Source organism: Podarcis liolepis (genome assembly GCF_965112155.1).
Source record: "Podarcis liolepis genome assembly, chromosome: 3".
Lineage (NCBI taxonomy): Eukaryota > Metazoa > Chordata > Lepidosauria > Squamata > Lacertidae > Podarcis > Podarcis liolepis.
In genome coordinates, this window is record NC_139557.1 from 116,677,570 (window position 1) to 116,704,907 (window position 27,338).

General features: G+C 43.7%; 2 long non-coding RNA genes across 2 annotated transcripts; both read left to right on the forward strand.

Moving 5' to 3' along the window:
* The first annotated feature begins 234 nt into the window (after positions 1–234).
* LOC310702824 lies at positions 235–5,213 on the forward strand. The gene is made up of 3 exons (XR_014523641.1): positions 235–366; positions 2,326–2,573; positions 5,035–5,213. It is a non-coding gene; the product is annotated as an uncharacterized lncRNA (long non-coding RNA).
* Positions 5,214–21,715: 16,502 nt separating this feature from the next.
* LOC310702973 lies at positions 21,716–27,101 on the forward strand. Its single transcript, XR_014523851.1, has 3 exons — positions 21,716–21,803; positions 24,481–24,601; positions 26,976–27,101. It is a non-coding gene; the product is annotated as an uncharacterized lncRNA (long non-coding RNA).
* The last annotated feature ends 237 nt before the right edge of the window (positions 27,102–27,338 follow it).

A 27,338-nucleotide genomic window follows, 5' to 3' on the forward strand; every position in this document is an offset into this window, starting at 1 on the left:
CACAAGCTGGTACACTCGGTTCCTGCTTGTGAGCTTCCAATCAAACATACACATATGCACATACAAATATAGATCAGCCATATATTAGCTCTCGGTGAAACCTGACATTCAAGAGCCTAGCAGAGGCTCAACATTCACTAGCTCAACATTCCTCCCCATCTCGCTGGCCTAACTGCTCTACAAGGGTCACCTGCCCAAGATTCCAATTCCCTTGGCAACAGTTCCCGAGGCTGCCAGGAACACTTCCCCCACACTCCATACAATTACATACATTCCCTGCTTCCCCTAGGCAGCCGGATTATGAAAGATATTATAACAACAGCAGGACTCCTAAAAACACACAGGAAAACCACTTCTATAAAGAGGGTGAGAAAGTGGCCTTGGCAGTAGCAACACAGACCTCTTTCTTAGAATAATAATAATAATAATAATAATAATAATAATAATAATAATAATAATAATTTATACCCCGCCCATCTGGCTGGGTTTCCCCAGCCACTCTGGGTGGCTTCCAACAAAGTATTAAAATACAGTGGTCTGTTTAACATTAAAAGCTTCCCTAAACAAGGCTGCCTTCAGATGTCTTCTAAAACTCTGGTAGTTGTTGTTCTCTTTGACATCTGGTGGGAGGGCATTCCACAGGGCAGGCACCACTACCGAGAAGGCCCTCTGCCTGGTTCCCTGTAACTTGGCTTCTCACAGTGAGGCCCTTAGAGCTGGACCTCAGTGTCCGGGCTGAACGATGGAGGTGGAGACGCTCCTTCAGATATACTGGACCGAGGCCGTTTAGGGCTTTAAAGGTCAGCACCAACACTTTGAATGGTGCTTGGAAACATACTGGTAGCCAATGTAGATCTTTGCCTCAGTGAAATGAAGCATTGCCTCAGTGTTAGAGATGCAACAGGAACAGTCAGGGAACTTTTATTGGATTACAACCCAGTGGAAGGCAGGCGATTCCTTACAAGGCAGCCCTGTATCAGGAAGCTTTTAATCTCTGATGTATTGTGTGTGTTTTATATTCTCTTGGAAGCCACCCAGAGTGACTGGAGCAGTTTAGTCAGTTGGAAGGGGTGCAAGTATCACCACCACCACCACCACCACCACCTTCATCATCATATCGAGGGGGCAGGGGCAGAGAAGGAAATTTGCACATTATCCCCAGGGAGAGCTCAATGATGAGAATGGTTTGAGTCCTCCTATACTAGGAGCCTGGAACAGGTGAATCTATCTGCAGGAAAGATGAGCTTTTGGTACTCTAGGAGCATTCAGAAGTTGGTTGCTCTCAAATGTATAATGAATATGGCTTAAACTGATCGGTAGTACACCCAAACCCCTGGAAGACAGACAGATTTTTCTCGCAGCCGGCGCATCCTAGGCATGGGGGCCTGTTTCACAACAGCCTTCCCTGTTTTAGTCAAAGCATTCCGCTCAGCTGTTAACTAAAGGGTCATAAAACCCAATTTACAAAGCGCCAAATCCTGAAGACTTCATTATGTTAATGCACAATGTTCAGTATTTCCTTGCTTTGTTATTCCGTGGCTCCTTGAGGAGAAACTGCCATGGCAGTGACAGGCTTAGGGCTTTCATATTTCAGCGGTGTCATGTGCGATAACAAAATTCAGCTCCCACTTGTCTCTCACCTCTAAATCATTGTTGTAGCACCCCTTGTGGTGCCTTCTCAGCTTGGTGCCCAGTGTGGGCAAACCAGCTGCGCTCCTCTAAATTTGCATCTGCCAAAGGTTATTTATGTATGTAACAACTGCGCCCCGTGTTTTGTTAACCCAAAAATAAACAAGGTCCCAACCAAAGAAGATTGGCAACTTAAATTGACATAATATGCACGACTTGCAGACTTAACATATAGAATAAGAGAACAAGAAGAGCATACGTTTAAAGAAGATTGGAAAACGTTTATTGAGCATATGGAAAATAACTGTGTACAGCTGAAATTGCTGGCAGCATTAAGATAAATTCAACAGTGTAAATAATCTTTGGAGGATGTAATAACGGAAAACCGATTGGTATAGTTTTTGTAAAATATGCAGTGATGTAAGATATGCAAAATGAGAAAGAGAAGAAGGGAAATCATTGATATTTTAAGTATGTGAAATGTTTATCTGAAATTGTAATACAGAAAATTTAATAAAAAGTATATTAAAAAATAAATAAATTTGCATCTGCCATGAACCACAATACCAAAAGCTGCAAATTTTATATTGACTGCAACGTTTAAAGTAATCCATGCCACTGAAACCTTGAACTCTGAATAAATTTCATGGTTAATATCAACAACTTATTTTTCTCTTTCCTTTCCTTGATGAATAGTTCCTGTCATCACGAGCATCGCAACCAGATCACTCATGCACAGAGCTTACCTGTCAGTATATCACAAAAACCTACAAATAGGTCGACATTCAACCTTCCAGGAGGCACAGAACTATCATCAGAGTATTTTGCTTCAGTAGTCTGCTCTTGCTGCTCAACTTGAGATCCAAGTCAAGTTTCAACAATGAGTTTGCGCTGGCTGTTCATGGTTGCCCTTCTGTTTTCTGAGATGCTTCTGTCTTCTGCAGGTAAGACATGCATTGAAGTTAAAAACATCCAGACAGAAATGACAGAAGAATGAAATGGGGTTGGAAGTCATCCAGTGCCATCATGCCCATGTTATGTTCTGTGATTTTGCCCCCCTGCAGCCTGACAAATTATTAATGGAAAGGGTATTGAGTGTGATGGAGATGAAGGAGATGCTGGCTTTGTTTACAAGCCACAGAGAAAGAGGAGGAAGGTGAATGGAGGGAAAAAGAAAGAGAGAAGCAGAAAGATATCTCTAGGGAAGAGGGTAAGAATGGAGACTGTCCCAGATTCTGCCCTATGATGAACAGGGGTCCTTAGGTCTAAAAGTTGGGACAATGAGCAGCTCTAAGCCCTGTCCTCTGCTGCAAGGGGAATCTGAGAATGCTCTGAGCGTTGTAATCACTGTGCCCCATAGGTTGCTTTCTACTCACGCAATCCCATGTCCTCCATCCAGGCCCATAAGTTTATGAGCAAAAACAGCCAAGGAGGCTTATAGGGAAGAATCCCAAGGACCTGACAGAGAGGCTCAGTGGACTATACTGTCAGTTTGCATTTCTTAGTGCAGGAAGTATTGATCTGATGTGTACAGATCTTTCCTATTCTACTTAATTCAAGAGGGTTCTGGAAACTTCTGGAAGCTTCTCTGTGCGAAAGAAACAAGCAGAAGGTTCGTATTGTTTGGGTTATTCCTTCAGAGAAGCGGAGTACAGCTGGTTTGAACTGGTTCTCTTATCTCTTCTGCAGAGGTCATGCTGGCCATAAAAGTAAGGCCAGAAGGAGCCTGAGTTTCACTCTTTCTATCTCTTTTCCTTCTGGTGTGGTGTTGCGTGGCAAGTCCCCTCCCCCATGTGAAATGAAGACACTGGACACAGTATTTAAGGTTAATGGGCATAAAAGGCCACAACTTTATTGATTACAGAATTGGAAGGCATTGGCCTTAGGCATTGGCTCCTATCGACTACCCGGCATGGGGACCGGGAAGGGTTGTCCATAAGCTGTGGGAGTCCTGTTGAAGTACGCCAACTAGGATCCCAACGGGTGTCACCGCTCGGGGGCGTGCCAGAGGCCCTTACCTCCCTAGGTTTCGGACAAGGCAACGCCCCCCGGAGTCCTCTACCGGACTACCCTTTTCTTTTTGGGGAAGGTGATGGCGTTTCCTTCCCCCCTTTATTTGCATACCAATTGACCCCTGCCAATGCCTAACCGCCAATCGAGCAAAGCTCGCCGCCAATACCTTCAAGCCTGTAACCAATTCCTAATCCCTGCTATGATGTCCCCCAACCGAATATCGTTTCCATCGTCTGACAGATGCACACCATCACATCTGTAGAGGGCCTCGTTGCTGTACTGGATGCCAGGGTGGCCGATGACACACCCGCCCAGAGCCACCACTCTACGCTCAACGGCCCACTGCAAGACCTTTCTTGCTTTATTGATTCCAACCGGGCTCACACAATCCCTCCATGTCCTCCTCTCAAGCAACGAGGACCACAAAATAGTCATGTTTGGGCAAACCGCCATCAATTCAGCAAGTCGTCAAAAATGTTCCATCTCAAGTCAATAGGTCATGCTGGCTATAAAAGTAAGGCCAGAAGGAGCCTGAGTTTCATTCTTTCTTTCTATCTCTTTTCCTTCTGGTGTGGTGTTCTATACATAGTGTGCTTCGCGTTAAGGTTTAGACTTATTAAAAGTTATTGTAAGTTTAAGTTAAGTATGCTGCAACTGGATTTCTTATGGACGGTGCCAATCCTGAATGTATTGGATTTGTGACCATTATGCTCATTTGCTTTCAGTAGCAGTAAAGCTCTGCTGGATGAAATAGAATTGCCTCTGGTCTATTTTTGGGGAATCCTGCAACGTGTTTAAGTTGTTACTCTGCTAACTATACACTGGAATCTATTCTGGCTCAATACGGAGTAAATTTCAGTGACATATACTTGAATCCTGGGCCTAAGTTTCGCCACCCCTGCATTAATAAAAAAACCCCTCCTTTCATCGAACTAGATGAAGCCAATCAGAAACTTCTCCACTTCCTACCATTGTCCACTAGTCCCTTGTTAATATGTTTCCCCATCACCTCTTATGAAATCCAATGCTAAGAGCAGTGCTTGGGGGGGGGTGCAGGGGTACGCATACCCCTAAACATTTTGTGAATCTTTGTACTTTTGTCCATTTACTGTATTTATTTCCCCCGATTTGAACTATAAAAGGGTGATTTTCTTGAGTCAAAATGAGAGTGCCCCCAAACATTTTTCTCTCATATATCTATCTATCTATCTATCTATCTATCTATCTATCTATCTATCTATATCTATCTATCTATCTATCTATCTATCATCTATCTATCTATATCTCACTGGCTAATAGTATTTCCATTTCGGAGGGAGTTATGGAGGGAGTCATACAGCGACTTATATTTATTTCCTTCGCCTCTCATGCAATTCTTCTTCTTTTGTATAGGAAAGGATTATATAATTAAAGGTAAAGAAGCATGTATCAAGGAAGGAGGTCATTGCGCTGGAGAATTCTGTCCTTCAGGTCACACGGAATTAAAGTTGTGCTACGACAATGTACCTTGTTGCATACCCTCTTAAGAGCAAGTCAGGATGGAATGGAAATAAAAAGTCCAGTTTAATGTCTTCCTAATTGTGCTGGCTGTGAATGAATGTGTCATGGGAATATATACTGAGTCAGACCATTGGCCCCTCCAGCTCAGCCTTGTCTCCACTGTCATTCTTCTCTACCTCCTTTTGCTCTACTTCCTCACTCTCATTTTTAATAATTAGTATTTAACAATATCAATTTTTTAAAAAAATTACCCAAGAATCACACCGAATAACAAACTATATACACTTTTTAAGTACCCATAACATTAACATTTACTGTATTTATATACAGTGGGCAAACCAGTTGTGCTCCTCTAAATTTGCATCTGCCAAAGGTTATTTATGTATGTAACAACTGTGCCCCGTGTTTTGTTAACCCAAAAATGAACAAGGTCCCAACCAAAGAAGACTGGCAACTTAAGTTGACATAATATGCACAGCTTGCAGACTTAACATATAGAATAAGAGAACAAGAAGAGCATACGTTTAAAGAAGATTGGAAAACGTTTATTGAGTATATGGAAAATAACTGTGTACAGCTGAAATTGCTGGCAGCATTAAGATAAATTCAACAGTGTAAATAATCTTTGATGGATGTAATAACGGAAAACCGATTGGTATAGTTTTTCTAAAACATGCAGTGATGTAAGATATGCAAAATGAACCATGGAAAGAGAAGAAGGGAAATCATTGATATTTTAAGTATGTGAAATGTTTATCGGAAATTGTAATACAGAAAATTCAATAAAAAGTATATTAAAAATATAATATAATTATATTAAAAATATAATATACACTTTTTAAGTACCCATAACATTAACATTTACTGTATTCATATACAGTGGTACCTCTGGTTGCAAATGGGATCCGTTCCGGAGCCCCGTTCACAACCTGAAAGGAATGCAACCCACGTCTGCGTGTCTGTGCACGGGCGGGTTGTGATTCACCACTTCTGTGCATGCGCGTGACATCATTTTGCGCATCTGTGCATGCGCGAGCGGCAAAACCCAGAAGTAACCCTTTCCAGTACTTACAGGTCACTGCGGGACGCAACCTGAAAAGATGTAACCTGAAGCTAACATAACAAGAGGTATGACTGTAATTAGGTGGGCATCCTATCTTGTTGAGCTGTGTAGTGAGTCAGCTGACAAGGTCAAAGACCTCTGTCAGGTCGATGAAGACAGTGTACACAGGGCGTCCTTGTTCTCAACATTTCTCCCACAGCTAACGCAGTGAGAAAATTATGTTGGCTGTTGACCTCTTTGGTTCGGGGCTTCCATCTTGTTTCACCCTGTGGCAGGTAGGAGTCCTGTCACGACAGTCTTCAATAAAGACCAAGCCTACTGACTGCTGTTTTGCTCTGGTATTCCTAGCTGGTGTCCTTGGGTTTTGTCCAAGGGAGCCCTCAGATTCCTCTGTTAACAGTCCACAGACAGCTTTCCAGGTCATGTGGCCAGCAGGACTAAACCGCTACTGGTGCAACGGGACACTGTGATGGAAGCCAGAGCACACGGAAACACCATTTACCTTCCTGCCACAGCAGTACCTATTTATCTGTTTGCACTGGCATGCTTTTGAACTGCTAGGTTGGCAGGAGCTGGGACAGAGCAACAGGAGCTCACTCCATTATGGGGATTTGAACTTCTGATTGGCATCCCAAGGCTCAATGGTTCAAACCGCAGTGCCACCCGTGTCCAACTACCTTTTAGCAAGTGACTGTAATCTGTTGAGAACTACATGGACGAAGGTTTTCCCCAGAGTACACAGCAGGGAGATCCCACAGTAGTTGTTACAGTCCAGCGGTCACCTTTGTTCTTGTAGAGCAGGGGTCTGCAACCTTTAAGACAAAAAAAAGCCACTTGGACCCGTTTCTGAAGGAAAAAAAAAACTGGGAGCCGCAAAACCATTGCGACATTTAAAACAAATATATCTCCGGAGCCGCAATCTGACAGCGGGCGGGAAGGTGACTAACGCACGCACTGCCCCCATGCGACGTCACAGCCAGTACAGTGCCCGCCACAGTGGGGAGTGTCGGGGCGCACAGTGCGCCTCCTCCCTCGCTAGTATCCGCCCCGGAGCCGTGGCAAAGGTGTAAAAGAGCCACATGCGGCTCCGGAGCCGCGGGTTGCAGACCCCTGTTGTAGAGGATCACAATCCTGGAGTCGTGCATGTCTTGTGGCACAGATCCTTGTTCCCAACACTGCAAGAGGAGGCCATGGCGGTGTGTAACGAGGGAGGAACCGAAACTGATGAACTGCATTGTGTAGTAAATAAAATACACAGAGCCAGAGGCTCATCAGTAAAAGAGAAACTTTTACTAAATCCAAATACTTTGTTACAAAAAAAATATTCAGAGAAAAAGAACTTCAGACATGCAAGGTACAAATGAAAGTAAGAGGGAGACAGAGAAAGAATGACCAGCTTGCTTTATTAGCGTGACCTTGAGATAGTCAAAACAATATTTCCGAAAGAAATGAACCTTCTAGAATCTTCCAGCTGTTTCCAGTATCTGACCTCAAAGATTTTAGCCATGACAGAAACCACCTCTCAGCATTTCTGTTGGGAATTTTCAAGAAGCACGAGTAAAGTTCATGACGTTATTCAATCAGAGTTCTGGATTCAATAACATGTCTTGTTTCTGTTGGTTATTTGTCATTGGTTTGTTTTGCTTTTGTTTTATTATGTATTTTGTGTTTTCATTTTGTATTTTAATGTTGTGAACCACCCTGTTATCTTCAGATAAAATGGTGGTACATAAATTTAATAAATATATTAACAAAATTATATCGGTGATGTGGTCCATGACTACTACAGCTCAAGGAGACACAGTATACCGTACCAAATCAAGGAAGTGCTGATCAGTGCATTAGCATGATGAAATATTCAATAAGTGCTATAGAACCACTGAGCTATGAGTGCACATCATGCTTAACGACATGAATTTTACTTTCTGATCTTTGAATATTATGGATTTCTGCAGAATAATGTGCAACATATAGGGAATTAACTTTTTGGGGTTCCTCTTGATGAATAGATTTTGTCATCCCGTGTATCATGCCAGTTCATCCATGCAGAGGGCTTACGTGTCAGTATATCACGAATCCCTATAAATAGTTGGGCATTCAGAAGACACAGAACTCCCACCAGAGCATTCTGTTTCACTAATCTGCTCTTGCTGCTCAACTTCGGATTATATAAGTGATGTGGTCTATGTCTACTACTGCTCAAGGAGACATAGTATACAGTACCAAATCAAGGAACTGCTGATCAGTGCATTAACATTCAGCATTCTGTGGGCTGTAAATTCAATTTCAGACCCTTTGCTTGGCAACTGAGTGGAATAATTAGGGAGGCTGCTGTCATATACATGCCCTGGGTGCAGAAGTTCACTACTGAGGCAGAATACTTTGATTAATGTTCTGTGTCTTCTGGAAGGCTGAATGCTGATCTATTGACGGGGTTTTGTAACGTACTGACATCTAAGCCCTATGAATGGATGATTCAAATGTACTGCTCGTGATGACATAAACTTAATCAAGGATGATGGACTCAAGGGCATCCTGATCAAATTTACAGATGACACCAAACTGGGAGGGGTGGCTAACACCCCAGAGGACAGGATCACACTTCAAAACGACCTTGACAGATTAGAGAACTGGGCCAAAACAAACAAGATGAATTTTAACAGGGAGAAATGTAAAGTATTGCACTTGGGCAAAAAAAATGAGAGGCACAAATACAAGATGGGGGACACCTGGCTTGAGAGCAGTACATGTGAAAAGGATCTAGGAGTCTTGGTTGACCACAAACTTGACATGAGCCAACAGTGTGACGCGGCAGCTAAAAAAGCCAATGCAATTCTGGGCTGCATCAATAGGAGTATAGCATCTAGATCAAGGGAAGTAATAGTGCCACTGTATTCTGCTCTGGTCAGACCTCACCTGGAGTACTGTGTCCAGTTCTGGGCACCACAGTTCAAGAAGGACACTGACAAACTGGAACGTGTCCAGAGGAGGGCAACCAAAATGGTCAAAGGCCTGGAAACGATGCCTTATGAGGAACGGCTAAGGGAGCTGGGCATGTTTAGCCTGGAGAAGAGGAAGTTAAGGGGTGATATGATAGCCATGTTCAAATATATAAAATGATGTCATATAGAGGAGGGAGAAAGGTTGTTTTCTGCTGCTCCAGAGAAGTGGACACGGAGCAATGGATCCAAACTACAAGAAAGAAGATTCCACCTAAACATTAGGAAGAACTTCCTGACAGTAAGAGCTGTTTGACAGTGGAATTTGCTGCCAAGGAGTGTGGTGGAGTCTCCTCTTTTGGAGGTCTTTAAGCAGAGGCTTGACAACCATATGTCAGGAGTGCTCTGATGGTGTTTTCTGCTTGGCAGGGGGTTGGACTCGATGGCCCTTGTGGTCTCTTCCAACTCTATGATTCTATGATTCTAAGGAGACAAAAAAAGAGTTAATTGCCATATATTCTGTACTTTATTCATTGGGAAGCCATAATGTTCAAGGAGCAGACAGTAAAGTCCATGGCATTCTCCATTATATTTATTCAGGGTTCTGGGGTTCAATAGCATCTATTGTTTAAAAAGTTTCTGCCTATATGTTATTTCCTGCAGTCCATGCCTAGTACCCCTCAAGGAGACACAGTGTACCAAAGCAAGGAAATAATGATTTGACTAAATGCAATGTAGTTTCTTCTTGTTATGAAATCTCCCCCAGTTGCATTCAACCATATTGTGGATGCTCTCAGAGCACCAAAACAACATCTTTCCTACAGTCTCCTATGCAAACTGAGCACTTTTGCATTCAAGGCATTTGGTTCTGTGAAATCAGCCCTGAGTGCTCACTGGAAGGACAAATCCTGAAGCTGAGACTCCAATACTTTGGCCACCTCATGAGAAGAGAAGACTCCCTGGAAAAGACCCTGATGTTGGGAAAGATGGAGGGCACAAGGAGAAGGGGATGGTTGGACAGTGTTCTCTAAGCTACTAGCATGAGTTTGACCAAACAGCGGGAGGCAATGGAAGACAGGAGTGCTTGGCGTGCTCTGGTCCATGGGGTCACGAAGAGTCGGACACGACTAAACGACTAAACAACAACAACAATAACAACAGTTTTCTCAGATAATATTAATATTAATAATGATGATGATGATGATGATGATAATAATAATATAATAAAAATAATTATATCATGTATATCTTGCTCATCTGACTTTAGTTCCCCAGCCACTCTGGGTGGCCGCCAGCAGAATAGCAATAGTGCTCTTAGTGTTCCACTCAGCTGTCAACCAAAGGGTTATAAAATCAAATTTACAATGCACCGAATCCAAAAAACTTCCTTAAGTTAATGCACACTGTTCAGTATTTCCTTGCTTCGGTACTCCGTGTTTCCTTGAGGAGCAACAACCATGGACCACAATACTGAAAGCAGGAAACAGCAACTGTTAAAACAATAGATGCCATTGAATCCTTGAACTCTGAAAATATTTCACGGTTAATGTCATGAATTTCACTTTATGTTCCTCTTTTGTATCCTTGATGAATAGTTCCTGTCATCACGTGCATCACATCCGGATTACCAATGCACAGAGCTTACGTGTCAGTATAACACAAAACCCTACAAATAGTGGCTATTAAGTGGTCCAAGAGGCACAGAACGATCACCAGAGTATTCTGCCTCAGTAGTCTGTTCTTGCTGCTCAACTTGAGATCTGAGTAAAACTTCAGCAATGCGTTTGCGCTGGCTTTTCGTGGTTGCCCTTCTGTTTTCTGAGATGCTTCTGTTTTCTGCAGGTAAGACATGCATTGAAATTAAAAAACAAAAACAAAGACATTGGGACTTCCGGTCAGCTGCGCAGGACAATGGCGGTGTGCTGAGTATCGTCTGCGACACAGAGCTGGCAGAGAGGCTTGGAGGGCAGCGCTAGAGCTCAGCACCCCCCCCCCCAAAAAAAACCCACAGGAGAGTGGGGACCTGAGGGGTCCACCAGAGTGAGAAATCTCGCCCCCCCCCCACCCGATCGCCTCCCGGCTGCTGCTGTGTGCATGGGAGGGAAGGGGAAGAGGCTTGAGATCACTCTCGGCAACAATGCAGCCTGCTGCCGAAGCTACGATCCATCACCAGAAGCAGCAGATCTTCCTAATTAGAGGTAAAAGCCAATAAAACATTTTAAACTTAGAATTAGACTCTAAAATTACAATTTGGCAGAACGGAAGCAAAACAGGAAGTCAGCTTCTGACCTTTGCCGACAGGCTCTGCAAAGGGAACTTTTTTGTGAATTGGACTCAGACTCTGCTTATAGCAAAGGAGAATTGCAACAGTTAACTTTGACTGGATGGATGGTTACATTCTAATGGCTTGCAATCTTAACTGTATCCAGTTACCTAGTGAGTTGCAAGTGAAAGTCTACTGACATCTGGAGGTTTGAGCAACTTTATATAAAAAAATTGGAGCTTGTGTCTGTTTTTTTGCCCCCCTGCAGCCTGACAAATTATTAATGGACAGGATATTGAGTTTGATGGAGGGGATGCTGTCTATGTTTCCTTCCCATCCCAAACCATCTGTTTGGAAGAACAGAGGTGTAGCCTCAGGAATGGTTGTTTCTGCTTTTCAAGCCTCAGACAAAGGAGGAGAAAGGTGGATGGAGGACAGAGGAAAGAGAGAAGCAGAAAGACATCTCTTTGGAAGCTGGTTGGGAATAGTTAATGTGTTTGTAGGAGGGAGGGAGAAGAAGGAGGCTATCCTAAATCCTATGTTGAACAAGGGTTCTGAGGTCTAAGAGCAGGGACCATAAGCGGTTTTAAGCCCTGTCCTCTGCTGCAAGAGGAGTCTGAGGATATTTTGAGGGCTGTGGTCTGTGTGCACCCCTCCGCCATGTCCTCCATCATACAAGTTTATGAACACATTCCAGCCACACAGAAGTGCCCAAGGCAGGTGTTATGTACTGAGTTGAATAGGATCCCAAATGCAGCAGTCTGATTGGTCCTAGAACCATAGGATTCAGAATGCAGCAGTCTGATTGGTCCACAGAAACCACCCAATCCAGCTCCAGGTGGAAGTGAATCCACAACCTGATTGGCCTACAGGAGAATCCCAGAATTAGCCAATCACGTGGGGCCCATTGTGTAAATAATGTATATAAAGCAGACATTCTGGGGGAACTTCCATTCCTCCTCACCACTATGAGCTGAATAAAGAGCATGAAATCCACTCTCGACTCTGAGTATATTTCAGCAGGGTTGGCAAGGATGTGTATAGAGTCCCAAAGACCAGACAGAGAGGCCAGGTGGGCTGTACATGGCTCTTGGGTCTGAACTTTCCCCACCCCTGTATTAAAGGAATACCTCCCTCATCACTGAACTCCAGGAAGGCAGTCAGAAATCTCTCTGCTTTCTACCATTGTTCACCAATAATAATAATAATTTTAACAATATTTTTATTATTTATACCCCATCCATTTGGCAGGGTTTCCCCAGGCACTCTGGGCGGCTGGCATTATATAATGTTGGACAATTTCAACAAATAAGAATTGTTTTTCCCGCCCCTTTTGAAATCCATTGCTAATAGTGTGTCCTTTGGGGGGGGGGGAGATATAGCCGAGGTCATACAATCATGTACCGTATATTTCACTCTATAGGACGCACCCGACCATAAGACACACCTAGTTTTAGAGGGGGAGAACAAGAAAAAAAATTCTCTCCCTCTCTGCGCAGTGCCCCTTCAGCAAAGTGACAGGAGAAACGGAGCCCCTTCCATTCCTCCTTCCGCTTTGCTGAAGGGGCACTGTGCAGAGAGGGAAAGCTGTGCAGCGCCTCTCCAGTGAAGCGAAGCCAGGAGAGCAAGAGGGATCGGTGTGCACCAACCCCTCTTGCTCGCCTGGCTTCAGGGATAGCTGCCCGAAGCCTGAATTCACTCCATAAGACGCACACACATTTCCCCTTAATTTTTGGAGGGGGAAAAGTGCATCTTAGAGAGCGAAAAATACGCTATATTTATTACCCTCACAATTGTTCTTCTTTTGTGCAGGACAATATAACAAAAAGGAAGGCGAAGCTAAATGTGAAAATATAGGAGGCTTCTGCGATGAAGAATACTGTCCTTTGAACCACAGGCAAAAGTTTCTCTGCTATGAAAAGGCACCTTGCTGCGTACCATTAAAATAATGGAAATAAAAAGCCCAGTTTCATGCCTTCAAAATTATGCTGGCTATGAATAAATGTTTCATGGGAACAGATACAGAGTCAGATCATTGGTACATGCAACTTAGCCTTCTCTGCCTTGTCAGCAGTTGTCCATTTAGGTCAGACTCTCCAGGCTTTCTGGCCGTTTTCTCTCACAATCCCAAGTGAAGGTGCCAGAGACCTTCTGCAAGCAAAGAAGATGTTCTGCCACTGAGTTATGGCCCTTCCCTATAAAGTGTACTTAGTTGAGGGGTTCTGGGTTGTTTGTGTTATTTTGTCCTTTTGACAAAGCTCCGTCCTGGAGATGATTCATTATTATTCTCCACCTCCTCTTCACCACCTCCTTTTTCTCATTATTGTTGTCGTTATTTAATTGTTTAGTCATGTCTGACTCTTCGTGACCCCATGGACCAGAGCATGCCAGGCACTCCTGTCTTCCACTGCCTCCCGCAGTTTGGTCAAACTCATGCTGGTAGCTTTGAGAACACTGTCCAACCATCTCGTCCTCTGTCGTCCCCTTCTCCTTGTGCCCTCCATCTTTCCCAACATCAGGGTCTTTTCCAGGGAGTCTTCTCTTCTCATGAGGTGGTCAAAGTATTGGAGCCTCAGCTTCACGATCTGTCCTCCCAGTGAGCACTCAGGGCTGATTTCCTTAAGAATGGAGAGGTTTGATCTTCTTGCTGTCCATGGGACTCTCAAGAGACTCACATTATTACTAACGTATTGAACTTTATTAAATTTCAAAACACAATATACAGTTATCACACCAAATAGCTAAATATACACTTTTAAAGCACCCATAATATACAGAATATTAACGGTCACCATATTCCTATAATATCAAAATAAATATCTGTTTTTTTCTTCCTTGTCTCCCATCTCTCACTTACTTAGTGAATCAATCAATCGCCTTTGTTGGCATCGTAAGAGTACCATCATATACATAGATTGGAGCCCAGCACAGATAACAAAACATAGAAGGAGGCAGTTTAGGATAAAACTGTCCAGACATCGTGAGATACAAAAGTGGCTCTTAGGACATATGGTGATGCAATTTCATGGCGTCACTCAAAAATCTTTACACATTCTCCACAACATCATTCCTACAATTAGTCAACAGACGCGGGTGGCGCTGTGGTCTGAACCACAGCGCCTAGGGCTTTCTGATCGGAAGGTCGGCAGTTCAAATCCCTGCGCCGGGGTGAGCTTCCGTTGCTCAGTCCCAGCTCCATTGCTCAGTCCCAGCAGTTCGAAAGCATGCCAGTGCAAGTAGATAAATAGGTACCACTCCGCTGGGAAGGTAAACGGCATTTCCGTGTGCTGCTCTGGTTTGCCAGAAGCAACTTAGTCATGCTGACCACATGACCCAGAAGCTGTCTGCGGACAAACGCCGGCCTATGGAGCAAGATGAGCTCGCAATGCCCCTTCCGATCGTCAGGAGGAGGGGGGGTTGCGGGATCACGACCCCGCCCACACTCGCTCTCGCGAGGCTGGCGCCAGCCTCGCGGGAGGCAGGGATTCCCCCCAATTAGCATCCCCTGTGGCGCCAGCCAATCGGCTGGCGGCAGGGGCGGGCCTTAGAAAGGCCACTTAAGGTCGGGGCAGCCCTCGGCTTGCCCCTTTTCACCCCAGAGACGGTCATTCAGCACCCATGCATACGGTTTGACAAGGAAATGCTTTATCGCTGGGATGGCGTGCATCTATCTGATGCGGGAAATGATATTTGGTTGGCTGATATTTTTCAAGGTGTTAGGGATTGGTTACAGGTCTGAGGGTATTGGCGGCGAGCCGGCTTGCGGCTCGGTGGCGGTAGGCATTGGCTGGGGTATTGTCATGCAGATGAGGTTGGGGGGGAGGAACGCCATCACCTCCCCCAATGCTTGAAGGGTAGTTCGTTAAAGGACTCCGAGGGGCGACGCCTCGTCCGAAACCTACGGAGGCTAGGGCCTAAAGCGCGCCCCCGAGCGGTAACCCCTCAGGGAGCGCCTAGGGATACACATCTCGGGTGGCTCCCCCTGTTGGTGTTTAACCCTTCCCGGTCAGACCGGATAGTCGGTTAGGGGCCAATGCCTAAAGCCAATACCCTTCATTTCCTGTAATCAATAAAGTTGTGGCCATTTTCGCCCATTAACCTAAAACACTGTGTCCGTTGTCTTTATTTATTCCACCTGTGGGGGGGAGGGAATAGCCACGGAACCCCAAAGTCGTCTGCAACTGGACCTAAGGGTCAGGCGTACCTTTACCTTTACCTTAGGTCACCCTGAGAGAGTTGGTGCCATAGACCCCCTCCTTCAATAAGGGGGGCAAATACTTTTATTTCATTGCCCATTTTATATGTGTGTGATGGATTGGACCTGCTTTATGCCATGAAGGCAGTGCCATTTAGAATATGGGATTCTCAAGAACCTACCTTGCAAGACTGCAGATGGCAAAACATTAAATCTTGCTAGGGAAAGAGCTCTGCATAGATGGGGATAATAAAGGAGATGTAAATACGGAGCATCCTGGCCGAATGAGGATGGAATTCCCAACCCCAATGGGGAACAGGTTTTATTGGCTGCGCTGCTAAGGGTTTGGAATAAAATCTCTATTATTCTGAGCTTGATTGTCTGGAATGCTTCTAATTGTGAGAGCATAAGCAGCGACTCAAAGGATAAGCCACAGGTTCTGATTTTCTGCTCTTAATGCCCCCAACCATTTGGAGTGGTGGGATTCCGCCAGCATATGGAAAGTTAAAGAAGACGCATCAGACTTAAAATGTAAGTGGAGCCAGAATTTTATAGTGGTGAACCACGCTTTGGTTTCCAGAAGCCCTTGGCCTGTTTCCAGACACATGGCTGCATACAGCACACAATTTGGCAGTCCCAGGATTTTGCACAGAAATTTTGATTGGATGCGTTCCAATGATTGGTTAATTGCACCAGTCTATAATGGGATGCTATACAGAAGTTTTGAGCCTACTTTGCATTAAAGCATTAAAGACCTTTAGTGCAGCTGGGACGTTTTGATTCCCTCTGTTGAAGAAGAAACAAGCACCGTATTTTTCGCTCCATAGGACACACTTTTTCTTTTCTTTTCTTTTCTTTTCTTGTTTTCCTGCTCTAAAAACTTGGTGCGTCTTTTGGTCAGGAGCGTCCTATGGAGCGAAAAATACGGGAATGGCCGAGCAAAAGTATCCACTCCATTAAGTGCGAGTTTACAGGAGGAGTCATATTGGAAGTGAATGCCTAGTTTTTTTAAAGTTTTAACCTGTTCCCACAGGTTACCACTGCTATCTCTCACTCTAAGCAAATGTGTTTCATATACACCCTTAATATTCAAATGTCTATAGTTTTCCATCGTACATACTATAAATCCTACTGTGTATGGAGTCATATACCATTGATAGAGCCGTTTATAGTGATTTTCTTTAACTTTAATGCAAATATATTGCGCTGGCTCTTGAATAATATTTTCCTTTTTTTCTTTATTCTAACCTATTTTCCTTTGCACCTAGCTGAGGTTTCAAAGCTTTCTCCAATCCCCATAAAATTGAGATAAAACTCCTCCCTTTAAATTATAAGATCCAAGCTGAGGAATGGATTTAGCTGTTTGCTAACTTCCCTACATCTTTTGAAAAGAGTCTTGAAAAGAGTTTAGATCATTATGAGAATTTTGGGTCATTAAGGGTGGATTATTTTCATTTCTTTTGACAATGTGGACAAAAAAGAAAAAGAAAGAAATTGTGGAATCGTGCATTTGAGAGAACATGAGAAAGTGCCGGCTACCTGAGATAAGAGGCAGAGGTAGCTGCTCAGGCACCTGGAGCGGTGCAGGGGCAGAGCTAGCCAGCCTGCGAGGGTAGTGCTATCCACCCACATGACAATCATACCTAGCTGCTCGCAGCCCTTGTGGCGAGCGTTGGGGGGCACTGCTAGCCGCCTATGCAGTGAGCATCCCTAGCCACTCACTGGCTGTTTTGGTTTTCCCAGTAGTGATGTATGGAAGTGAGAGCTGGACCATAAAGAAGGCTGATCGCCGAAGAATTGATGCTTTTGAATGATGGTGCTGGAGGAGACTCTGGAGAGTCCCATGGACTGCAAGAAGATCAAACCGATCCATTCTGAAGGAAATCAGCCCTGAGTGCTCACTAGAAGGACAGATCCTGAAGCTGAGGCTCCAAGACTTTGGCCACCTCATGAGAAGAGAAGACTCCCTGGAAAAGAGCCTGATGTTGGGAAAGATGGAGGGCACAAGGAGAAGGGGACGGCAGAGGACGAGATGGCTGGACAGTGTTCTCGAAGCTACCAGCATGAGTTTGACCAAACTGCAGGAGGCAGTGGAAGACAGGAGTGCCTGGCGTGCTCTGGTCCATGGAGTCACAAAGAGTCAGATATAAACGACTAAACAACAACAATAAGGCCACTCAGAGTGGCTGGGGAAACCCAGACAGATGGGTGGGGTATAATTAATAAAATTATTATTGCTGTTGTTTAAGTGTAGTTTTTTACTGCTGTTTTATTGTTGCATAAATTGTTTTGATGGGGTGCAGATGGGGCCTAAATCTATTTTAAATACATGGATGAAAAGGAGGTCAAATTCTTAATGGATTGTGCCAGAATGGTGGGGATGAACTCTATAGCAATTCTAACTTGAATTGCTCACAGCTCTGTCCAAAGGGCCACTGGCTTTCTTGCTCTCTTCATCAGGGAACAAGACCTTCATTGTATGCTTATCTTCTTCCATCATAGCAGAGGCTCTCAGTGACATGCACATACCACATACACCATGCCCTGGAGCTATCTATGGCTAGTTATTTTTCTTCCTACCCCTTGGGGATTTACCAGGACTCAGTAGCCTGTAAAAAGAAGAAGAACAGGAATATCAAGTCACACAATACAATCTTTTTTAAATGGTGCCCTGCATGATGATGAGATAATGAGACTTTTGAGAAGGAACTAAAACCTCCTAGATTACAGGTGAATGTGTGTGTGTGTGGGGGGGGGGGGTAATCCCCTAACTAGAGAACAGAAGGTCAAAGGTTTGAGGCCACATTTAATACAATGGGAATTCCTTCTGACTAAATGTGTTGTATGGCAAACATAGCTTTGGCAGGTCTATTGCAAACATGACAGAGGAGTGGACTTTGCTATTTTAAAAGTCCTACCTTATATTGTTCCTCTAATTAATTTGGAGATACTATTATATGAGTTTGATCACTGCAGATGGTGACAGCAGTCAAAATTAAAAGACGCCTGCTTCTTGGGAGAAAAGCAATGACAAACCTAGACAGCATCTTAAAAAGCAGAGACATCACCTTGCCAACAAAGGTCCGCATAGTAAATGCTATGGTTTTCCCAGTAGTGATGTATGGAAGTGAGAGCTGGAAGTGAGAAGGCTGATCGCCGAAGAATTGATGCTTTTGAATTCTGGTGCTGGAGGAGACTCTTGAGAGTCCATGGACTGCAAGAAGATCAGACCAATCCATTCTGAAGGAAATCAGCCCTGAGTGCTTACTGGAAGGACAGATCCTGAAGCTGAGGCTCTAATACTTTGGCCACTTCATGAGAAGAGAAGACTCCCTGGATAAGACCCTGATGTTGGGAAAGATGGAGGGCACAAGGAGAAGGGGACGACAGAAGATGAGATGGTTGGATAATGTTCTTGAAGCTACCAGCATGAGTTTGACCAAACTGCGGGAGGCAGTGGAAGACAGGAGTGCCTGGTGTGCTCTGGTCCATGGGGTCACGAAGAGTCGGACACGACTAAATGACTAAACAACAACAACATTATATGGGTTAGCTTAGCACAAGGACAGTGAGATTCGACTGCTCTGATTTGTTATTCCTAAAAAAGATGAACGAACAGGCTGTCTAGAAGGTAATTTGTTGGTTTTTTTGGAGTCCAATAAATAATCTGGGCTGAGACATGTTTGATGACAACAGTAGGTGCCTGCCAGACTCTTATGCAAAGACTGTAGGAGTATAAGAAGAGCCATTAGCCCTTCTAGTCCAGCATCCTGTTCCAACAGGCTGCAGATGTTGTTGCACAACACAGTTTTGCTCTAGCCAGTTGGTGCATACCAGTTCTTTGGAAGTTGCATTGAAAATCCCCACCAGTAGCTCTAGGCCATAGAAACAGAGGTTGAGGGCATTCCTGGAGGTCATTGAGTGAGAATTTGCGTAAAAAAAAGGGCAAAAAAGTTTTGAGATAACCCCATTTTTCAGCTGGTTTCCTGTTAGGTCCCTTTGCTGTGACCTTTGCTGTTCTGTTTTTACTGATTCCATTAAGAACCCAAGCACCTTATGGCGAAGGGGGGTGGGGGTGGCAGTGATGGTGGTTAGGAATTTTATGAATAAAATAAGAACACAAGAAGAGTCCTGCCAAAGCCCCATCTAGACCAGGATCTTGTTCTCACAATGACCAGCTGAATGCCCATGGGAAGCCTGCAAGGAGGACCTGAGAGCAACGGCACTCTTGCCACTTGCAATTCCCAACAATAGGTATTCAGAGGCAAACTGTATCTGAAAATGGAGGGAGTACGTGGTCCTAAGGGTCAGTAGACATTATCCTCCATCATTTGAAAGACCTACATTGGCTCCCAGTATGTTTCCAAGCACAATTCAAAGTGTTGGTGCTGACCTTTAAAGCTCTAAATGGTCTTGGTCCAGTATACCTGAAGGAGCGTCTCCACCCCCATCATTCTGCCCGGACACTGAGGTCCAGCTCCGAGGGCCTTCTGGCAGTTCCCTCACTGCGAGAAGCCAAGTTATAGGGAATCAGGCAGAGGGCCTTCTCGGTAGTGGCTCCACCCTGTGGAATGCCCTCCCACCAGATGTCAAAGAAAACAACAACTACCAGACTTTTAGAAGACATCTGAAGGCAGCCCTGTTTAGAGAAGCTTTTAATGTTTGATGCATTACTGTATTTTAATATTTTGATGGAAGCTGCCCAGAGTAGCTGGGGAGGCCCAGCCACATGGGCAGGGTAGAAATAATAAGTTATTATTATTAATATTATTTGTTTAATCCTCTTCTGAAGCCATCCAAGTTGGTGGCCATCTCTACATCTTTGTAGTGCTGAGACTTTGTTGGAAGTCTTTGGGACTGGTTAAACTTCTACAGAACACTTAGTCTGATGACATTCCCTACATCTCTTTAAAAAATGATCAAGATGGGTTGTAAAATATCAAGATGCATTGTAAAATATCAAGATGGGAATGCTAAGTGTCCTCTAATGGACTCAAGGGCATCCTGATCAAATTTGCAGATGACACCAAACTGGGAGGGGTGGCTAACACCCCAGAGGACAGGATCACACTTCAAAATGACCTTGACAGATTAGAGAACTGGGCAAAAGCAAACAAGATGAATTTTAACAGGGAGAAATGTAAAGTATTGCACTTGGGCAAAAAAAATGAGAGGCACAAATACAAGATGGGTGACACCTGGCTTGAGAGCAGTACATGTGAAAAGGATCTAGGAGTCTTGGTTGACCACAAACTTGACATGAGCCAACAGTGTGACGCGGCAGCTAAAAAAGCCAATGCAATTCTGGGCTGCATCAATAGGAGCATAGCATCTAGATCTAGGGAAGTAATAGTGCCACTGTATTCTGCTCTGGTCAGACCTCACCTGGAGTACTGTGTCCAGTTCTGGGCACCACAATTCAAGAAGGACACTGACAAACTGGAACGTGTCCAGAGGAGGGCAACCAAAATGGTCAAAGGCCTGGAAACAATGCCTTATGAGGAACGGCTAAGGGAGCTGGGCATGTTTAGCCTGGAGAAGAGGAGGTTAAGGGGTGATATGATAGCCATGTTCAGATATATAAAAGGATGTCACATAGAGGAGGGAGAAAGGTTGTTTTCTGCTGCTCCAGACAAGCGTACACGGAGCAATGGATCCAAACTACAAGAAAGAAGATTCCACCTAAACATTAGGAAGAACTTCCTGACAGTAAGAGCTGTTCGACAGTGGAATTTGCTGCCAAGGAGTGTGGTGGAGTCTCCTCCTTTGGAGGTCTTTAAGCAGAGGCTTGACAACCATATGTCAGGAGTGCTCTGATGGTGTTTCCTGCTTGGCAGGGGGTTGGACTCGATGGCCCTTGTGGTCTCTTCCAACTCTATGATTCTATGATTCTATGATTCTATAATGCCTTGTAGTCCTCTAATGCGAACCAGTAGTTCATTGGAGATGCCCCTAACATGGTGAAATGCTGGGTCTGTGAAATGGCCTCAGGTTGTTGACATGAAGAGCTTGCAAAACCAAGTCTGGATTTCCCCTTTTTGCAACAACCTGGTATGTCACCATCTCTAGAAGCCTTTAAATATCTGCATTACATCCCCATCTCAGGTTGCCAGTGGTGGTAGATTGCAGTTGAACCTTCAGCCATGAGGCTCCTTCACCTTGTTTTTGGGCTTCTCTGCATGATGATGCTGGTGGTTCCAGGTAATGCCATATTTTTTAAACAACCCTTGTCTCTGTATAAACTCTGTGAAAATCAAGTGTGATTTGACGGGACTTACTCCCATGTGGACAAGAAGCAGGTAAGAACTTTTGGTAGAGGACAGGACGAAGATGAGACTGTATGAGGATATTCACAAATTCTGGAGGCATCAACAGCAGCTCCCAGGTGTTCCTCCTGAGGCCCATAGTCATTCTCCTCTGTTGCCGCACAGTTTATCCTGATGCCTAGGTGCAGCTGGGGACACTATCTTGCTACCAGTGTTGAAGCAAGATTCAGTTGTTAGCCCAGAAGCTTCTGATTGTGGAATGGGGAGGAGCTCCTGTCTTAGGAACATAGGAAGCTGCCTTCTACTGACTATTGGTCCATCTAGCTCATTATTGTCTACACTGAGTGGTAGTGGCTCTCCAGGATTTCTGGAAGGAGTCTCTCCTAGCCCTACCTGGAGAACCCAGGACCTTCTGTTTGCAAGGCAAATCCTTGACCACTAAGCCATGGCTCAGTCTTGGACAAGTCCTTGCAAACATATGCAGTGAGTCTAGCTTGCAGAAATTTAGCAGAGGAAGCTTTTCCTGGTGTGAAAATTAAATGGTGAGGGAAGCTTCACTTGTTACATTTTTCTGTCATTTAGCAGGGAGTCTGTGGTCCTCCAGATGTTGCTGCACTCCACCTCCCATATGCCATGACCATTGGACAGCTGTCTGCAGCTGATGGGAGTTGTAGTCTAGCAACACCATCTTGCTGTCTGTTGTGGCAAATTTCCATAATTACATAAATTAGGTAAGTTATGTTGCCATTGTGTTATTCTACCCCATTTTTTTTCCAATGCAAAGAATCTCAGTGCAAATGAGATGGGAGGGATGTGATCCGTTACCTAATGTGGACAGACTGAAAGCAACAACAACAGTAAATAATAAGCATGAGAGTGCTTGGACTAAAATTGTCAACCAAAAGCTTTACTTTTCTGGTTTATCACCACAGCAGCTACTAACACGGGGCTTCAGTAAAGCAAATAATTTAATCAGACAGTGCCTATATGATATCGAGTGATAGAATAACCTGGCCACAATAAGGAAATTTCGCCCATGGTATGCTTATTTCCCACCTAGTCATTTTGACACTTTGGCACCCTATTTGCAAAATTTAACAGTTCCAAAATACAGGTGTGCTTTCACTTTCGCAAGATTGAATATATTGCCTTCGGCTGCACTTGAGGGTCGATTTCAAAAAAATCCACTGGAAAAATGGTTAGGTCCCTGTGGAGATGGAAGTACAGTGGTACCCCGGGTTACATACTCTTCAGGTTACAGATGCTTCAGGTTACAGACTCTGCTAACCCAGAAATAGTACCTCAGGTTAAGAACTTTGCTTCAGGATGAGAACAGAAATCGTGCGGCAGCAGCAGGAGGTCCCCATTAGCTAAAGTGGTGCTTCAGGTTAAGAACAGTTTCAGGTTAAGAACGGACCTCCAGAACGAATTAAGTACTTAACCCGAGGTACCACTGTATTGAGTCAGTGGTTCATGTGCTTCTGGCTTGCACTCTTTATAAGGATTTGAGGAGTGAGGTTATTAGCCCTCTATTATTGTCCAAGCTGGGTCACTCAGCCATTGCTACTGTGTCCTTTCTTTTAGCAGATCAAGATGATCAGGTGACAGCAAAAACTGCAAGCAGGGGCAATGAGAATAAGATCTATTATTTGAATATTGATGTATTTTTTATGGTTAGGTTTTTCCCTCTATCTTCAGTACATTTATTTTATTTTATTGCTATGGCTAGTGGCCGATGCAAATAAATATTCTATCTATCATATTGGTTGGAATAGGGCTGTTATATGTCTGGGATTTCCCAGATATATCTGGGATTTGTCCGTCGGAAATGGTCCTGTGCGGACTTTCCAAAAATCAGTAAAAATATCTGGGGAAACCGGGCTGTCTGTCCACCCATGTCAGAAGTGTTTATTGTTTTGGCAAATTTCCTTAAAAATAGCTCAAAAACAACTTTTGTGTCCAGATTTTCATTTTTTGAAATATGGCAACCCTAAGTTGGAATGGTTTCCATTCTCGAATGGGGTGAATAAATGAACATTGGCAATTTCTGCTTCCGTTTCTGTTTCCCCCAGACTTCTCCAACATCCCTAGTTTTACCATAGGTAAAGGTAAAGGGACCCCTGACCATTAGGTCCAGGCGTGGCCGACTCTGGGGTTGCGGCGCTCATCTTGCTTTATTGGCCGAGGGAGCCGGTGTACAGCTTCTGGGTCATGTGGCCAGCATGACTAAGCCGCTTCTGGCGAACCAGAGCAGTGCACAGAAACGCTGTTTACATTTCCGCTGGAGCGGTACCTATTGATCTACTTGCACTTTTATGTGCTTTCGAACTGCTAGGTTGGCAGGAGCTGGGACTGAGCAATGGGAACTCACCCAGTCATGGGGATTCGAACCGCTGACCTGCTGATCGGCAAGTCCTAGGCTCTGTGGTTTAACCCACAGCACCACCCGCGTCCCAGTTTTACCATACAAGCTAAATAAATAAAATTGACTATGTCGTACTTGGCAATGCTAAAATAATAGGAAATGCTGGTCTGTTTATGCCAAAGCCTCAAGCTGCAAAGAGCTCAGTTCTGCTCCTCCAACTTGATTTTGTGTCTCCGTGTGTCTGCAGGATTTTCTAAAATCGGTAATGCCAAGCAGTGTCGTGAAGCCCATGGAAAATGTGTGAGGCGCAGATGTCCTGGTGACTACAAGCGCATCGGGAATTGTGCTAGAAAGATTGCCTGCTGCAGGTGAGAACAAAGATCTCTGGCTGAAAGAGAACAAGGCACATGTTTGCAAACGTAGGAGCCAGGGTCAAGATCCCTTCAGTGCCCATCAGTATTCAACTTGGCACCCCTGTTTGCCAGTGAAAAGCAGACTGCCTCCAAGTGAATTTATGGAAGACAGCATCCATGCATTTGAGTCAACTCTCTCATTGCCCATTAGCTAATATCCAACTTACAAAACTTTGGAAAGCCTAGAGCAATAGTTTCTGAACTGCGATAGTCTGAAGCTTTTCAGGGATTCCCCAGAGAGTTCAGTAATGGTGGAATGGTTGCCATGGAAGACAATTTACCTGTTGCTAGAACCACTTGGGGCTCCCTTCTTGTGTATGTGAGAAAAGCAAAAAAATATAAATGTAATAGGTTTGGATGTGTTCTCTGTTGTGCTTCTCATGGGGCAGACATGAGTCCCACATCTGTGTCCCTCACAGAACCTGAATGAACACCATAAAGACAGCAGATTTTAAGTTTTGGCTCTACTTTGTTTTTTACTAGAACGCCATAATCTACCACTGAGAGCTGGGTGGAAAAATCATACACTTAGAATTAAATAATCTTGAGCTCAGAAGGCGTTTTGAGCACCAGAACTGAACTGAGCTCATAGTCCTCCTCCTATTATTATTATTATTATTATTATTATTATTATTATTATTAGCTCTCTCCCACCATTTTCCATGGCAGGGATTCATGGTGGCTTAAAAATGAAATAGAAACAGCTAAAAACATCGAGAGGGGATTATTAAGAAGCAATTAAACAGTAATAGAATTACAATACAGTGGTACCTCAGTTTTCATACGTTTTGGTTTTCGAATGCCGTAAACCTGGAAGTAAATGCTTCAGTCATCAAATACTTTTCGGAAGTTGGAAGTGCCACGCGGCTTCCATACTGAGTTTTCCATAAGTAAATGCTTTGGTTTTTGAACGTTTCAGAACTTGAACGGTCTTTCAGAACGGATTGTGTTCGAAAACCGAGTTACCACTGAATATAGAATATATAAACATACAGATAATTACAGTAAAAACATCATAGTAGTAGTCCTTTCCTGAAAACAATGAATCCCCAAAGCCTGTTGGAATAAGAAAATTTTCACCTGCTGGTGGAAGGATAAAAAGAATGCACTTCTGGTTAGATTTCTTTATTTCAGCAGCCTAATTTGGTGGAAGTAGTTTTCTCTTTACTATCGTTAAACAATAGCAAATCAAGACCCCTTGCTGATTAAATGCAGGTTATATACACATGTATCTATGATTATTGATTTTTATGGTAAGGTAAAAAAAATGAAGTGATGTACTTTTATAATAATAATAATAATAATAATAATAATAATAATAATAATAAAGTTTATAAAGAAAAATACAAAGATTATTCTCATTATTATTATTATTATTTTAAAAATCCAAATTAAAACATTAATCCAGAGGCAAAAGAGAGAGAGAGACAGAAACAAACAAACAAACAAACAAACAAACAAAGAGCAAGAGATAAAGTAAAAAGAAGAAATGGAATTAAAAAAGAGAAAGTGAAAAATAAAGAAAGAGAAGAGAGAGAGTAAATAGAGAAAAAGAAAGGAAGAAAAGTTTAAGAAGCGAAAGAACTTCCAGTGTGATAGTACTCTTGATAAAAGTGCACCAAATAAAGATCATTCTCCTTAGTAATCCATTTATTAGTCACTTGATAGAAAAGAAATAAATCGCAGATTATCAGTCCCACTCCCACCCCCGCAATACTCTGCTCTGATATGTTGATCTGGAAAGACTTCCCTGAAAGTCTAAAGACTGTCAACCAAACCAATGGCTAAAAGCATCCTTAGGAAATCTCCAGTACATGTCATCCCTTGCCAGACATATACCAAGGTATGATATAACACATGAGTTTTTAGACATCTGAAGATGCAACTTGGACCAGGAACATATTACCTGTTGGCTATTTGGCACAGTGGGCTGAATCTAGTGCTCTTCCTCTCATCTTACTTGAACAATGGCTACCGTATCGTGGCTACTAGTCATGGTGGCTATGCTCTGCCTACATGGTCGGAGGCAGTAAGCTTCTGAATACCAAGAGGGGACGATGTTGCTCTGCTCAGGTCCTGCTTGTGGTTTTCCCATAGGCATTTGGTTGGCCACTGTGAGAAAAGGATGATAGACTAGATGGATCGCTTGTCAGATCCAAGCAGGCTTTCCATATGCTCTTAACAGCTGGGGATTTACTGAATGAGCCTCTTCGTATTTCTGTAGATGGTCAGGGAATGACTGTACGTTTCATATGAACCAAATTTACTTTCTTGAGTCGATTTTTTCCAGAATAAAATATGTCTCTCTTTGTCCTCCTTATCTGTGCAGGCGTTAACTGGCGACTGCCTGGCCACATCTCAATGGTCTACTTGGAATTCACTGCCTCCTGCCGCTGTGAAACTTCTATGGACCACACACTTGGGATTTTACTACACAGAGAGATGTGATTGCCTCACACCTAAATAAAAACAACTTGTAATGCAACTTCGTGACTGAAATGAATCTGTTCATGTTTGGGAATGGGAAGATTATGGATTGGTTCTTTTGACTCCTTTTTTCATTCCTCCCCCTGTACAACCACATGCCAATGGACCTAAAGCACACAGATGAGATAGTGACACTTTTGTGACCCTGCAAGTTGGCTCTGAATAAGAGCAGCCCAAATTCTAATGTTTTACCATTTATACTTTA